The sequence below is a fragment of the Leptonychotes weddellii genome, chromosome 6 (genome assembly GCF_054177405.1).
Source record: "Leptonychotes weddellii isolate Sample4059 chromosome 6, ASM5417740v2, whole genome shotgun sequence".
NCBI lineage: Eukaryota > Metazoa > Chordata > Mammalia > Carnivora > Phocidae > Leptonychotes > Leptonychotes weddellii.
Genome location: NC_138374.1, coordinates 109,373,300 through 109,390,998, shown reverse-complemented (window position 1 = coordinate 109,390,998; position 17,699 = coordinate 109,373,300).

Genomic DNA, 17,699 nt, shown 5'->3' with positions numbered 1-17,699 from the left:
TTCTAGAGGGGAGGGGGGTGGGAGGATGGGTTAGCCTGGTGATGGGTATTGAGGAGGGCACATTCTGCATGGAGCACTGGGTGTTATGCACAAACAATGAATCATGGAAAACTACATCTAAAACTAATTTTGTAATGTATGGGGATTAACATAAGAATAAAAAAAAATTTTTTTTAAATTAAAAAAAAAAGAGGTCATCCAAGGTATGCAGTGGTCTTCAGGCACTAATAACCTATGAAGTTAGGTTATTATATTTATTATATGTAATATAATATAATATAATATAATATAATATAATATATTATTATAATTTTCAGAGTTAGAAAATTAATTCTAACAAAACACTATGACTTTACAGTGCTGGCTAAGAAGTCCTAGAAGTACACAAAGACCCAAGAAAACTTTATATATATAAAAAATATTCTCCTCTAATTCAGAGAATAAGCAAAATTAAATTTGTAATTATTAAAAACTATAATTTACTGAGAAAGTTTCAATTCTATCTAGATGATTCTCCTCATTATTTAATCAGCATGTCTCTTTCCCCTGGCATGATCTTCCTGTAGTGAAAATGGGAAAAGCTTTGTCTCCTGAGTCATGCATCTGCACTCCACCTGTGCACAGAATGTTTTACCACCATGGGCTACTCCTCACTTTGCTGTCAGTCACCACCTCAAACTTCTGGACTGTGATCTCTCAAAAAACTCTTGTTCCCATCACACTGGCCTTGGCAGAGAGGCAAACCTGAGTCACACTATACCTGTTTGTTTATAGCTCAATTTCACCATTATTCACCAATTCCACTCCCCAGGGCCATAAAAGTCATAAAATCTCACAGAAGTTTTGGAGACACAGAGTGGCTTTAAAATGCAGTAATACAGATGAGTTAAAATTGGAATTTGACATTTTTGTCCCTAGTCCCTTGTACATCCCTCAGAGAGGAATATTTCACTGGCTGTTTTTCTCCGGAGGTATCAACTTTCTGCCAAGTTGACCAGTCTCTTCCCTCATTCTTCATTTTCTCCACGGTCTCTTTTTTTACTCTCTGACCCCCACATTCATGACCATTTATTATTAAAGGTGGTTTAGCTATCATTTTCTTGCATGATCTTCTTAGAAGCCGTGCCCTTAGGGGAGATGGAGCTTCACCTTTTCACTCCCTCCAAACAATTATCCCAACTACCATATAGTAACTTCCCACTCCAGAGGGACTTCAGTGCGGGTAGGAACAATCCTTCCCAGTTTAATGACTACCTCACACTTCAGTAGCCTTCATCCCCATCCTGTTTCAGCAACCAGCTCTCAAGACCACAGCTTGTCATCATCCCTCAATCTCTTGACACTGAATTTTTAAAGTCTTCTATGATAATCATTAACCTGCAACACAATGTGATTTGAAGGACAGAGTAAGTTTAAATTTTTTTTTTTTAAGATTTTATTTATTTATTTGACAGAGAGAGACACAGCGAGAGAGGGAACACAAGCAGGGGGAGTGGGAGAGGGAGAAGCAGGCTTCCCGCTGAGCAGGGAGCCCGATGCGGGGCTCGATCCCAGGACCCTGGGATCATGACCTGAGCCGAAGGCAGATGCTTAATGACTGAGCCACCCAGGTGCCTGTAAACTGTCTTAAAGATAACCAACCTTAGTGCTTGAAGAAGCCTACTGTGAATCTTGAGCTTCTCAATCTGAAGTTAAGACCACAATTCCTGGTAAAGCAGAAGGTGTCACACATACATTATTTTATTTAATCCTCACAGTACTCCAATGCAGTTAGAAATAATCACCATTTCCATTTTGCCACTGAGCAAATATAGATTTTAAGTAAAACAGGTCAAGGTCATACAGCTTATGATTGAAATTAAACTATTTCTCATTTCTTACACATTTTCAAAACTGATTTCTCTCTAATAAGCATATATTTTCAGCATCTTAATAATAGGAAATATTTACTTAATATTTTTGTCTATAAATAGCTCCTCTTAGCAGGAGTTCTGTGGCTTAAAGTTTATTGTTAGAATATCTATATTATTTTTAAATAAAAGATAGTATAAATAATATTCTATTTTATGATTATTAAAGATTTTTTGCCTACCTATTTTTTTACATCACATATATTTTGTGCATGACACACAATTTGACATTCTGCGTGGTTTTTTTTTTTTTCCACTTATATTTTTGGGGAGACAAAAGTTAACTTTTGCATAAGTGTTGACATTCTTTCCTCCTTTCCTTGCCCTCTAGAGTAAATTTGGTTTTATTTGCTCATCTTCCCTACCCCTCTTCCAACCTCTATGAATCATTTTATCCTTGCCAGCTTTATCCGTGAGTTTTTCTGATGCAAAATTAATATAATGAGGAAAGAGAGAAACGGATTTGAGAATCCAAGACAGGGGACTTATATAAGAAAGGGTTGAGATTTGTTTCAAAGAGGGAAAAAGAAGGGGGAACCTATAAGGCCTTCAAGAGGAAGGATCTCTGGGAAGGCTGAGAGATTGGACCTGGGGAAGTAGTGAGAGATGTTGAAAACATAAAAATGGAGAAAGAGTATTTCTTTTGAAGGCAACTCTAGATACTAGGACATAAAGCAACACAATTTATGTTTCAAATATTTTCTTAGTATGAATGTGTTTGATTTCATTAGGGCTATTTCTAATTTCTCAGTATATACAAATGTTACAGCTACCTTGGCATGTTACTCTTTGACCTCATTTTCAATTATTATTTTCCTAGAAGAGTTACTGGGTCATTAGGTATGAACATTCATATTTAAGGCTTTGATCCATAATGTAAAAAAATTTTATAGATTTTCTCTCTAGACTTTTTCTGTTCCTATCATGGTAAATCATCTACAGTATGGGCTCAGTGATAGTTATTAGCAAGTGAGGACTCAAATCTTCATCTCCTAATTGGCTTTCTCCCTTGAACTTTGGAAGGGCATCTCCAACTGCCTAATGGACATCTTCACCTGAATGTCCCCATTATATTTCAAAATAAAAATTTCAATTGTAGGTATTTAGCCTGCACTCTTCCTTGCATTTACTATTTGAGATGATGTCATACCATTTAAGATTTAGAAGCCTGGAAGTCATCATTCACTATACTCCCTTTCCCTCTCACTCATTTCTCACCAAATGCTAAGCTGATTTCCCCCTAAATATTCTAAGTCCCCCCCGTTTCCTCCTCTTTGCTGTGACCGCACTGTTTCAGGTCCCCATCACTTTATGCTAAGCCTCTCTACCTACAGCCTTTCCCCTCCTTAGTACGTCCTCCTTGAGGCCAAGGCTGAGCATTCAGCACTCCTGTTTAAAGCCCTTCAGTGTCTTCCCGTCTTCTTTCGTGGCTCTCCCCAGGATGTGTGCAAAGAGAGGTTACAGGAGTGCCAGACTACAGGCGGCCCCAGGTGGTCATCCTTGGCTGTCAACAGTCTTGACAGTGTGGGCAAGTGTGATAAGCATAGATTACCCTTTCTCTGTGGGCCTTGATGTGAAAACACTTGAGCAACTCTGACAAGAAGATAACTCTTCATTATAGCCTTTAAATCCTGTTTCTACCCGGACCCCACCCACACCCACACCCCCTTATCTCACATCACTGCCCCACTGGTGCATTTTTCTGTTAATAGGTCCCAAACACACCACACCCTTGATTGCTTCTTGCCTTTTTCTTTTCTTTTTTTTTTTTATTTTTTTTAATTTTTTTTAAAGATTTTATTTATTTATTTGAGAGAGAGAGAATGAGAGACAGAGAGCATGAGAGGGAGGAAGGTCAGAGGGAGAAGCAGACTCCCCGCTGAGCAGGGAGCCCGATGCGGGACTCGATCCCGGGACTCCAGGATCATGACCTGAGCCGAAGGCAGTCGCTTAACCAACTGAGCCACCCAGGCGCCCTTCTTTTTGCCTTTTTCTTACCCGTTACTCCCCTACTCTCCCCACTTCTTCCCTCACACCAGCCTTTGCCACACTTTGAGAATTAATAATCTCCCAGCTCCTGTTTTGTTGAACTATGTATCAGTGTCTCTTACAAGTCTGGTCTGTGAATAACATGCATCAGAATCACATGAGGCTTGTTTAAAAAAAAGACAAACAACTGACTCCTGGGTCCCACCTAGGAATAACTGAATCATAACATTTGGACTTGGAACCCATAAAAATCCACCACTTAAATCACCTCCCATGTGTTTATTTTACACATTAAATTGTGTAAAACATTACTGTACACAAAACCTCACTGACTGATACAGTTTACAAATCATGGTTAAGATATGCCATAAAACAACAAAAACAAATAAGAGTTAAGTAAGAAAATTCAGTGAAATGTTTGCAAGAAAAAGAACATGAAAACTACCCTTCATTTAAAAAATAAATGGTTATATTGATGGTAGGGCTATAATTGACCCTAAGAATTAATAAGCTATATCTCTATGATAATCTATACTCTAAGCAGTTCCAATATTAAAGTGAAAAAATGATTACCTATCAGAGTAAATAAAAATGCCTTAGAGAAATGTGCCTGGTAGAAAACATGGTCAGTATGATATTTGGATTTTTTAAAAGCCAGTTTATTCCCCAAGTTCATGGTTCTTTGAAATTCTATCATCTTTCTCACAACAAATTTCCCTTTGAGGATATACAGTATGTTGATATTTGGAATTATCCTTGTAGCACATTCACTGGTAATGAATGACGTGGATAACAAAGGCAAAAGAAATGTAGAAAAAAATTAAATTTCCTTACAACTTAACAGCCCATTGATAAGTACTTGAGACAGGCAGAGTAACCTTCCTCCAGGAACTCAACTGCTGCAATGTTAATACTTTGCTAAGGGCAAAACGCAACCTTAGCTTGGTATCAGCCCCACCTCCAGGATCCTGTAAGTCTACTTTAACACATAAAAATCCTTTTGGAAACTTCCTTTATCTCTACCCACCCCCCCACACACACACAAGATACATGTTAGCAATCATCCTCCAAGCATATGACCCACTGATCTACATCTGAAATGTCTCATGACTCAGGTTTTACTAGACTGTAGTAATTGACTTTTTCCTAACAATAGCTAGCCCCTTGAGGTCCTGGAAACCTTGCTTCCAAATTCCTTAGAGACTTACACTATCCCTAACCCCCTCCCAGTTTGAAAGTATATAATCAACCATTCCTCACAATCCCAGTGCAACTCTTTCTGCCCATAGGTCCTGTCCTCGTGCTTTAATAAAACCACCAAAGATGGCTCAAGAATTCTTTCTTGATTATTCACTCCCAGATCCCAACATCTCACATCAATGAATACACAATAAATAATTTTTATTTAATCTCTTTCTTTCTCATAACTTAAGCAGTAGCTCATTACTCACAGGTGGAAACTATTTACAGGCTTAATTGATGATCTTCCCCTTGCATCTCCCTCCCTTGATTATGTTTTCTGATTTATGATTGCCACTTATATTTATATTAATGTTTTCCTTCATAAAGCCAAAAGTCTGGAGGCAGAACTCTCTTAGTATATCTTTATAAGGGCTATATAATTCTGAGGGACCAAAAGTTTTAAATTGTGCAATGTTTAAGAGGTCTCGTGAATACTGGAATCAATATTTCCAAATTCTGAATGTGTGATATGGCTATATTGAAAAGTACATTAAACAAAAAAATTTTTTAGGTAAGAGTAGGGCTTATTGGGTTGCTTCTACTTTTGACACTGAGTCCCTCGATATGGACACATCTGCATCTCTTCTTGCTCTTCTAAGCCTAGAGAAAGCAGCAGGTTTATGCAAACTTTGCCTTAGTTCTAGGGTTTGTTCAGAACCTCAAGCAGTTCAACAGCTAGTCAGCCAGCTGCTGCAGCTGAGCAGAAAATTAAATGCACATACATACCCTGTTTTCAGTGCTCCATCCATAGAGGGTTGCATAAAGGAAGCCAGGAGGCAAAATAAATTAGATATAATGAGGTTAGTTAGGAGAAGATTTCTGTTTATTTCTATAATTATTTAAGTTTATAAATAGAGAAAATAATTCTTTAATTATTTTATGATTAGCTTAGGAGAAAATGTAGAGATACAGTCAGTAATATAAGAGGCATATTGAAGAGACTTTTCTTAAGGCTTTTAGTCCAGAAAGTATTAATTAAACATGGAGGCGACTACACTGAGGTGCCCCTAATGCCTTAGCAAGCCTTCGTAAACAAACCAAGACCTATACCTGGAAAGCCTCAAGGTTAAGAAATCAAAACCTAAGGACAACCAATCACAAACAGCCAACTAGGCTTTCCTAAATAAAAGCAACAGCTTAAGCATTGGCCAAATAATTGCCTTACTTTGCTTCCGCCTTCTCTCTGTAACAGTCCTTCCCCTAGCTCTTGTCAGGGAAATGCTCCTAACCATTTCCCATTTGGCACGGCCTGATTCGAATAGATTTTTTGTTCAAATAAACTTAATATGTGTAATTTGCCTCAGTTTATCTCTTAACTATAGCTTCTTATAATAGTGCGTTTGATGTAATTTTTAGGCGATGACACCTAAAATGTAAAGCTTTGCTTTTTCTTTTTCTTTTTTTTTTTTAACCCAACCTCTGGTAGAGGTGTGTGATATTGTGATGTAAGTCTTCATCCATAGTTCCTGGCACACAGCAACTAAAACTCTTCTAATTTCCTAAGAGCCATTGGAGCATCATTTTTATAATATTTGGTCTTTTGTCCTTAGTTCCTGAAATAGTTCCAGAGTGATAAAGGTGAAAGGAGTGTCTTGTTAATCATAGTGAGCCCTCTAAGCACACCAGTATTTGTTAATTAGGTGATTTTTGGAAAGCCCCTAGATAGCCACAGGGTGGGGGCTGGTTGCCTGGGGAACCAACCCTGTAATTAGTTGGTTGGAACTTTTAGCCCCATCACCTGATCTCTGGGGAGGGGAAAAGAGCTGGAGGTTGAGTTAGTCACCAATGGTCAATGATTTAATCAATCATGACTATGTAATGAAGCCTTGATTAAAAAAAAATCCTAACTGAAGGGGTTTGGAGAGCTTCTGGGTTGGTGAACACGTGGAGGTGTCTGGAAAGGGTACAAAAACTCTGCACCCTTTTCTATTTTCCATGCCTTGCCCTATGCATCTCTTCCATTTAACTGTTCCAGAGCTGTATCCTTTTACAATACGTCCATAATCTGGTAAGTAAACTGTTTTTTTCTGAGTTCTGTGAACCACTCTAGCAACTTATCAAGCCTGAGAAAGTGGTTGTGGGAACCTCTGGTTTATCGTCAGTCTGTCAGAAGCATGAGTGACAACCTGGACTTGCAATTGGTAAATGAAGTGGGAAAGGTGGGGGTGGGTGGTCTGGTGGGACAGAGCCCTTAACCTGTGGGGTTTGCACTGACCCCAGGTAAAAAGTGTCAGAATTGAACTAAATTATAGGACACCAAGTTGGTATCCACAGAGAATTGGGAAAACCCACACATTTGGTGGCTAGAAGTGTTGAAGTGTTGGATATGAGTAAGGTAGTGAGTAGAGGGAGAAACTGTTTTTCCTTTCAAGGTTCAAATGATAAATGAAATGAAGATGAAAGGATGCCTGGGTGGCTCAGTCAGTTAAGCATCGGCCTTCGGCTGAGGTCATAATCCCAGAGTCCTGGGACTGAGCCCGCTGTCAGTGTTGTGGGGCTCCCTGCTCAGTGGGGAGCTTCCTCCTCCCTCTCCCTCTGCTCCTCCCCACCCCCGCTTGAGCTCTCTCTCAAACAAATAAATAAAATCTTAAAAAAAAAGAAATGAAGATGAAGAGAAATAGGAATTAATAACATACAAACTAGATAAGCTATTCCCTAAATTTGAGTTGAAATTAAAATCAAAGTATAATTTTTTTAGGGCCAGTGATTTCAAGGCAAGTTTGGTTATATTTCCTTTCAGAAAACATTTCTTCGGGGGTGCCTGGGTGGCTCAGTTGTTAAGCGTCTGCCTTTGGCTCAGGTCATGGTCCCAGGGTCCTGGGATCGAGTCCCACATCAGGCTCCCTGCTCTGCGGGAAGCCTGCTTCTTCCTCTCCCACTCCCCCTGCTTGTGTTCCCTCTCCTGCTGTCTCTGTCTCTGTCAAATAAATAAAAAATATTTTTTAAAAAAAAGAAAACATTTCTTCATATCACAAGACTAGTTTGACCTTTTTGGACTAAATTTTCTATCTCTACATCTGGAAAGAATGCCCAGATCAGTGCACAGACATCTGGCAATATCTCAGAGTGTGATTATTCTCTTTGACAATGTGTGAACAGCCTTTATACATCTGTTCACTCCACTATAGTATGGATATGCCCAGAGAATAATGCTCTTTTTTATAGTCAATACCATATTCATATTAACTGCTTAATAAATATTTGTTGAAATGTTTGTCAGTGTCATTTAAATTTTTATTATTCATTCATTTTGGATATTCATGGTTACTTAAATAAATTTGTTTAGAAATATCTTCCTGGAAGTTGGAAACAACAGAAAAAATGGAGCAGACTATATTATTTGTTTTAAATATTTTCTGCCTTAATACATCCCTTGTGCAGTGACATCAGGCTTAGCTACCTGACCTGCTTTGGACTATGAAATGTGAGCCATAGTGATGTAAGTCACATATGAGCTAAAGATTTAAGAGTCTTTACATGGTTCTACCATTGCTCTTTTCCCTCTACCATAAAAACACCATTTTCTGAGAAGGGACCGTCCCTTCCACTTATGTCCCTAAATGAAAAAGACACAAAGTAGAGTTGTAGTCAAACTATACTATGGAAACACAATATAAACCTTTGTTGTTTTTTTTTTTTTTAGATTTTATTTATTTATTTATTCATTTGAGAGAGAGAGAGAGAGAGAGAAACAGCATGAGAGGGGATAGGGTCAGAGGGAGAAGTAGGCTCCCCGCCGAGCCGGGAGCCCGATGCGGGACTCGATCCCAGGACTCCGGGATCATGACCCGAGCCGAAGGCAGTCGCTTAACCAACTGAGCCACCCAGGCACCCTAAACCTTTGTTGTTTTAAACCATTCAAATATTGACTTTGTTTGTTGCTGCAACATAACCTAGTGAAAGGTAGTTCATACAGGGTGAGATTACTAAAAATACCCTTTACTTATGAAACTCTATGATTCAATTATTTAAAATAATCATGGAATCATAAAATGTAGATCTCAAAGGAAACTTGGTAATTATATAATCTAACCCCCTCATTTTACAAGTGAGGGAAATTAGAGACCTGTGAGCTTAAATGATGCATTTATGGACAGGCAACTAAATAATGATGGACCAGGGCCTGAATCTGAATGTCCTGACTCTATGTATTTAAAAGTTGATGCTACGTATTTAAAAATATAAGTAATTGTTCTTCAACTACATTTAGAAGGAAAGATAACTAAAATTATAGAAAGATAAGAAATCACAATAATTCATCTACCTATTGCTGCTAACTCGCAGTTGATTTTTCCAATAGTTGAAAACTCAGTTTTCTAAGAGTTCTTTTCATTCTCTGTCCTTGTGCTCAGAACTACAAATCTGACACTGACTGGACAGACCATTACTTGTTGAATAGACTTGGTCTCTGCGTGAAACAGACTGAAATGTCCTGAGATTGAACCATAAACGCAGCCTCATTAGCCGCCTGCTCTCACTAATTTGCCTAAAGTAGGCTTATTTTAAAGGGTCAAAGAATTTTGAATTTAGAGAAAAGAACTATTCATTAGGAATTATCAGGACAATTATGTAAAGAACCAAAAAGACTACAGTGAGAGTAATCTAGGTTACAGATGAGCAATTCCTGCCTCTGCAGAAATTAGTCACAAGAGTGGGATAGCAGTTGAAACTGTAAACATTTTTAATTTGGAAAAGTTTTAAAGGTGAAATAGATACTTAGTGATCTAGGAATAATAATTTTTTAAAAAGCCTCCTGATTTGTTGTGTTTGCCAAAACTTCTGTGATGCAATTACTTTCACCCCTGCAAACTAGAGTAGTTTAATAACAGACATGCAAAATTCCTGAATGTTTACCTTTTGGCTTTTGTGAGCTAGTATGAGGCTTAGAACCTGACAGACCTGAGTTTAAATGTTTATTTTATCACTTAAAATATATTTAATATTTAAACTGTGCTTTAAATATTTTACATAAGCTATCTTGGCCTTAGGTGTCTTAATTGGCTTCATAATAGCTACTGTGTAGGATCACTGTAAGAATAGATACATATAACTGACACCCCTCCTACGACTTTGCTTTATTTTGCTTAATCTCCTCCAGCTATGTTGAACACCTTGCAATATCTCCAACACTATAGGCACATTCCTGCCTCAGGACCTTTGTACTTGCTATTTTCTTTGCCAAAATATTATTCACCCAGATATCCTCACATCTCATCTGCTCTCTTTCTCTCATCCTTTGCTTTTCTCCAAAGCACTGTTGCCAGCTCACAATTACATATTGTGCTTATTTACTTGGTTTTTGTCTCTCTCACCCCATTATAGTATAAGCTTTACAATAGCAAGGATTATGGTCTCTTTTTTGACTACTGCATCCTCAGAGCCTAGAACAGTATCAGCCATATGGACTTAGTAGATATTTGTGGAATAAATAAAGTGATTGAATAAAAAACTTTGAACATTGATTAATTATCCTATCTTGAGGCTAGGGACAACTAATCTTATCGTGATTTCCCTCTAGAACCAAGAAACTTTCAGTTGCAGCCAAAACCATTCAGCTCTAAATAGTCCTTCCCATTCCTACCACAGTGTCTTCTCTCCTTCTGTGTCCCTTAGTGTTGTTTTTGGCTTGAATTTTCCATTTAACAGAACTTTGCTGAGAACAAAGGAAAAGCTAGCGAATATAAGACAACCTACCTAACATATTGCTGTAAAACTTTGGAAAAATCGCTGCTTTTTATTAAATTGGGAAAGAAACTCTAGAAGATTGATTAAAAAACATTAACAATATCAACAAATAGGATCTAGTGCTAGATGACTGAGTTACTTTCCTTCTCTAATTTCACTGTTATGACAAAAACATAAGAGGAAAATAAAGAAAGTCATATTAATAAACACAACAAATAATGCATGCATAGTAATTTATAATCAGTGTTTTAGATTGATAAGGAAAGACACAGTAATCTTTTGGTGCCCCAAGTAATAAATACAATTTCTGAAAGAAAAGCAGCTTAAAGTAATGAACATTTATTTAGGTAAAGAGCTAAGCTATTTGTCCCAAGAAAATACGGAAACACATTTATGCCCAATTCCAGTGCCAACTCTCAATATTAATCAAATGCTAACTTAATTTCATAGGGCAAATCTATAAAGGAGAAAATTTCTGAGCACTCAATTCAAGCCAGAGGGTTGAACATGTAAAAGGTGGGTATAGTGTAAAGAAAGATGAAAAATAGGAGCAAAATATGAGCACACTGTATTGACCACTTAACATGTTTTAAAAATCTTTTTATAATTCAATTTGCATATGAAGTTAATTTTGCCCAATAAAAGAGGTATTAATCAAGCAGTTTCATCATATATCAGAGTTATATTGAGTAGATATTATAGGCTGAATTGTATCTCCCAAGAAGATATATTTTTTAAAAAGATTTTATTTATTTTAGAGAGAGAAAGAGTGTGTGTGTGTGTGTGTGTGTTCATAAGCAGTGGGGGAGGCGGAAAGGGAGAGGGAGAAGCAGATTCTGCTGAGCAGGGAGCCCAATGGGGGACTCAATTCCAGCACCCTGGGATCATGACCTGAGCTGAAGGTAGATGCTTAACCAACTGAGCCACCCAGGTGCCCCCTTGCAAGAAGATATGTTGAAATCCTAACTCCTAGAACTTGTGGTTATAACTTTTTTGTAAACAAGGTCTTTGTAGCTGCAATCAAATTAAGGTGATGTTCGTAGGATGGGTCCTAATCCGATAGGACTGATATCTTTTTTTTTTTATGACTGATGTCTTTGTAAGAAGAAAAGACAGACAGTAGGAGAACACCAGGTAATTAAAGATTGAAGTGATGCATCTGCAAGCCAAGGAATGCAAAGGACTGAAGACCACCACCAAACGCTAGGAGGAGGCAAGTATTTTATACAAGAGTCTTAGAGGGAGCATGGCCCTGCTGACACCTTGATTTCAGACTTCTAGCCTCCAGAACTATGGGAGAATAAAGGTCTGTTGTTTAAGCCACCCAGTTTATGGTACTTTGTCACAGTTGCCTAAGGAAACTGATACCATAGCCAAAAACTAGAAGAAACCAAGATAACTTTCAATAGGTAAATGAATAAACAAACTGGTACATCTATACAACAGAATATTATTCAGTGATAAAAAGAAATGAGTCAAGTCACAAAAAGACATGGAGGACCTAAAAACGAATATTGCAACTTGGAAGAAGCTAGTCTGATTTTATGATTCCAATCATATGACATCCTGTAAAAGACAAAATTCTACAGGCAATAAAATGATCAGGGATTGCCTGGGGGTTGGGAAGGAAAGGAGGGTCAAAAAAAAGTAAAGCACGGGTAATTTTAATGTAGGAAAACTATTCTGTATAATACTGCAATGTATCATATTGTCAAAACCTACAGAATTTTAGGGCACAATGGGAGAACCTTATTGTATGCAAATTTTAAAAATCATTTCGAAAGTCAGGGGATTCCAGGAAAGAATGTTGACTGTGACACAGCAATCTAACTGTATTATAAATGCATGAGACAATCACACAGAAGGGGGTGAGGGAAAAGGCACTGACTTAAGTAGCATTAGAAACAGGCAGAGTGTTAAGATTAAAGACAAAAGGAAATGCCCATACATGCTATACTCAAACTCATAGTTATTTCTTCAGAATTATGGGTGAAGAATTTGATGCTGTTATATATTTTATGTACTTTTAAAACTATATTTACTGAAGTTAAATAAATAAATGGATGGCAGATGGTAGAAACCAAATTTCTCACTGTTACAGTGGGAATTTACAGATACGCAGGGGAGGAAGCTAGGACAATCCAACCCATGTGATAATAAAGTTAGAGGTATTAGTATTAACTCATATCTAGCTTAATATGTACTGATGTACATATATATATATATACACATATTAACATACATACATTTATTTCTATGCTCTGTCAACTAAGGTGGCCTAAAACAAATGACACCCAGTGGCAACAACCATACCTTACATTTAGATCTTGGTTTAGTTTGCCATTCTCTAGTACAAGGGAACCAGGGCCTGTTGGAATGAGGGCTTAGGCTAGGCTGGGGCAGGAAATATACAAGATAAGTCTGGAACATCTTATAGAGCCAGAAAGTTAGGTAGTTTTCAAAGGAAAAAAAAAAAAAGCACCTCACATTGACAGGGGGTAAGTTAAAAGAGGACAGGAGCCAACTGAAAGAACTCTGAGTGGCCAAAGCAGGAACAATTTGAGTAACAAAATAAAGTAGTATTAGATTATAGCCCAGAGTATAAAATAAATAACCATGAGTCCATGCTGATATCAATAAATACTTGAATAAATTAATAAATGGACAAGAAGAATCAAATCTCTCATGCAGAGGAATCCCAAATAATTTATGTAGATATTCTGCCCTCCAAGAGTGGGGGGACATAAATCCCCACTCATTAGGTGTGGGATGGCATAGTGACTTCCTTTCTAAGAGTAGCGTACAGACAAATACCACCTCCCAGGTGATTGAGGTCAACATCAATAGTCAAATCATGTTGATCATATGTATCCTTGATATGATGTAATGGGAATGATATTTTACCTCTGTGGTCTTCCTCTCAATGACCGATAACTCCAGTCTTACCATGAGAAGAACATCAAATAAATTCCAATACTGGAGGATCCTATAAAATACCTAATCAGTACTCCCAATTGTCAAGGTCATCAAAAACAAGAAAGTCCTGAAGTGTCACTGCCAGGAGGAACCTAAGGATACAGGACAACTAAATGTAACGTGGTATCCTGGATGGGACACTGGAATAGAAAAAAGATATTTGGTAAAATCTAAGGAAATCTGAATAAACCGTGGACTTTAGTTAATAATGGATCAATATTGGTTCATTAATTGCTACAAATCAGCCATACAGATGTAAGATGTTAAGAATAGGGGAAACTGGGTGTGAGATAGAGGGGACCCCTCTGTACCATCCTCTCAGTATTTCTGTGAACTTAAAATTATTCTAAAATAATTAAGTCTATTATAAAAAAGTTAATGTAAGAATTTTAAAAATCATTCAAAAATGTCATGAAAAGGGAAGATATTCAATTCTTACAGCAAATATTATAAAAATTCCCTCATTTATTTATTTAGTAACTGTTCCATGAGTGACTACGCTGAGTTACACAGTTGCCTCCCACTGGTTTAGGAAACATAAGTTAGCAAGACACCCATGTTCCTTAGAGTCATGTAGTATAATCTCATAGGTAAAAAAGAAATGAATCAACACAAAAATAATAATTCCAAATTTTGATACCATGGAAGATAAATACAGAGTGCAATGTAAGTATAGATCACAAAGCTGAACCTAGAATGAACAGAGATGGTGTGAATGGGAAAGAGATATACTTTAATTTTCATTTTCTAAATGGAGAAAATTGGACATCTCAGATTTCCTGATAAATCAGCAATAACATTTTTTTAAAGATTTTATTTATTTATTTGACAGAGAAAGAGCACAAGCAGGGGGAGTGGCAGGCAGAGGGAGAAGCAAGCTCCCCACAGAGCAGGGAGCCTGATGCGGGTCTCCATCCCAGGACATTCGGATCATGACTTGAGCTGAAGGCAGACGCTTAACCGACTAAGCCACCCAGGCGCCGCCTTTTTTTTTTTTTTTTTTAAGATTTTATTTATTTGAAATCAGCGGTAACATTTAAAAGGTAACTAAAAACTGATTTTTCTTGTCCACTTGAATTTCAAAATATGATATTTTAATACCATTAATGATAATTTTTAAAATCACCAAAAATGAAAAAAAGAATGCAGAGCACCTGGGTGGCTTAGTCGGTTAAGCATCTGACTCTTGATTTCGGCTCAGGCCATGATCTCAGGGCTGTGAGATTGAGCCCTGTGTGGGGCTCCACCCTGGGCATGGAGCCTGCATAAGAGTCTCCCTCTCCCTCAGCCCCTCCATCCTTTCTTAAAAAAAAAAAAAAAACGAAAAAATGCAATTCTTCAGAAAAATCTGATTCACCTTAGATAAGTATCCAAAAATAGAAGCTAAAATTAATTCTGGGGCACCTGGGTGGCTCAGATGGTTAGGCGTCTTCCTTCGGCTCAGGTCATGATCCCGGGGTCCTGGGATCGAGCCCCGCATCAGGCTCCCTGCTCATCAGGGAGCCTGCTTCTCTGTCTCCCTCTCCCTCTGCCTGCTGCCCCCCCTGCTTGTGCTCTTTCTCTCTGTCAAACAAAAAATTTTTTAAAATCTTAAAAAAAAAAGAAGCTAAAATTAATTCTGCTATATTATTTAGGGAATAGTGAGTAACCTTCATGAAGTAGAAGCTATTTTATTATAAGCTGATGAGATAATTATTTTATGAAGAAGCAAATATATCTTTTTCTCTAATAATTATGTAGGCAATTTACAACCTGCTGTTGCAAGGATATTAACTAGCACAGTGAATACCAAACTTTTAAATGTCTCCATACTTGTAGAATTTTAAAGGAGAGTGGGTGATTACTCCCTAATGAATAATATCAACCTTCTGTAACTCATTGAGCAAACTTGTCTTTCTTGATAATGGCATTAAGATTGGATAAATCTCTTTATAGATTCTATTCTTTATACTTGAGACAGATTGAAAAGAAAATATTCTTTAAAATAACTGTTCGAATTCAGTTACTTAATAATTGCTGAAGGGTTCTAGAAGACTAGATAGTACCCCAAAGTCACTGAAGTTATTTAAATAACTTTAATAATAGTTCCATCAAACCATGTTTTACTTATATACTAAGACCATGCTTTGAAGATGGATTAAAACAATGACTTTTAAATTAGTCTAAATGTGGCATTTACATAGAGAATATTCAATTTACCTCCAAATGTATAAAAGACTAGTGAAATATAGCCATAAATGACTTTTCATGGTTGCTTTATTGTGATAGTTTCTTTAAACCCCTTCTCAACAGATTCATATGTTAAGGTTGCATAGAGAGTTATTACAAGGTGCTATTATTATTTAAAGCAGCCCCCAGTAATGGACTATAGGAAAGTCTTACGCCAATAAAATTCTCTCTTCATACAGCAAAAGCAAAAAATAATAGATCTTCCTGAATTGTTAAAATTCAGTTGACTCCATATATGAGAACCAGTTTTGCAAATTGTGGAACATAGAAGAAAACAACTGGGAGAGTAATAGCAAATTCATTGCCACTCCAGGTAAAGGGGAATATCTACAAGCTCAGGAAGCGGAAGTGAACATCACTTCCTGAACCCTGCTCTAATACTCTTCATGTCCCATGTGCTCATCCAGAAGGAAATAAAGACATTGGACAAAAAATATAAATGGCACGCCACTGGTAGGAGAGCAAGGTACCACTTTTATAAAACATATATATATATATATAGTTTGTAGCCAAAGGTGACTCTTTTCTCTCAAATTCAAGGGAATATATTTCAGAATTCAAGAGGAAAAAATCTTTGATTCATTCAACTAATATGATCTTAATAGCTAAAATTTTCTGTGTGTTTATTATATTCTGAGCAGCGTATTAAGGGTCTTCCACATTATCACTTCAAGGGAATCGCTACGCATGAATTAAGAGCACAGAATGCAGAACTGACCACTGGATTCTAGTCCCAGTTCCTCCATTCACTAGCAGTATGGCCTTGAGCAAGTAAATGAACTTGTACATGCCTCAGGTTCTTTAGCTATAAAACAGAATTAATGACAAATTCTACTTGATATGTAGGTTAAGTATATTAAATGGGAATAATGCTTGCAACCTTCTCTCTTCAATAATCCCTTTGAGGAGAGAGATATGTTTATATTTTACTATTTTAATGATTCCTAGCATCATCATGTTCTCAATAAAGTTCTCAAGAAAAATTTATTGGGTCATGCAGAACTTGTGATCACCTGCATTTGAAATGGAGAGCTTGATCAATTACAGGCTCCTAGGATCTACCCAGGCATACTAAGTATTTGGGGCTGTACTTGAGAGACCGAATCTCCAGTGAACATTTCAGCTCTCTGAGGTGCACCAAAGGCTGAGATATACTGATATAGCGATCTGAGTCTTGGTCTCATTCTATAAAATGCCAATGATTATAATAGTGTCTATTTATAGAGTTGTTATAAGAATTAAATGGAATATAGCATATATATATTGTTAACACATTAAACACTTATACAACTAGCTATTATTTTATTCATTTGACTGGAACGTTTTCAAGAGTACTAAAAGATAAGGGTAGAAAAGAGGGCTAAGACCAGGTTGTAAAAGTTTTAAAGTCAGGTACAAAAAAATAATCTAAAGTAAGTGTTTTAACACAGAAGGCAATATCATCATGTCTTGCCAGCAAATATATTAACACAGATAAAAGTTGGCCTGCTTAAAAATTCAAGTGAAGCTTCAGATTTTTTTAAACTCTAGAAATAGTGTGCTAGAGAATAAATCAAATAATTACAAAGTACTTAGAGTGTAGCAATAAAATCACCCACTCAGAATTATTTGTATATAATTATAGGTTCATAATTATAAGACCCTTAAAAAAAGAGATGCTTGCTTTAG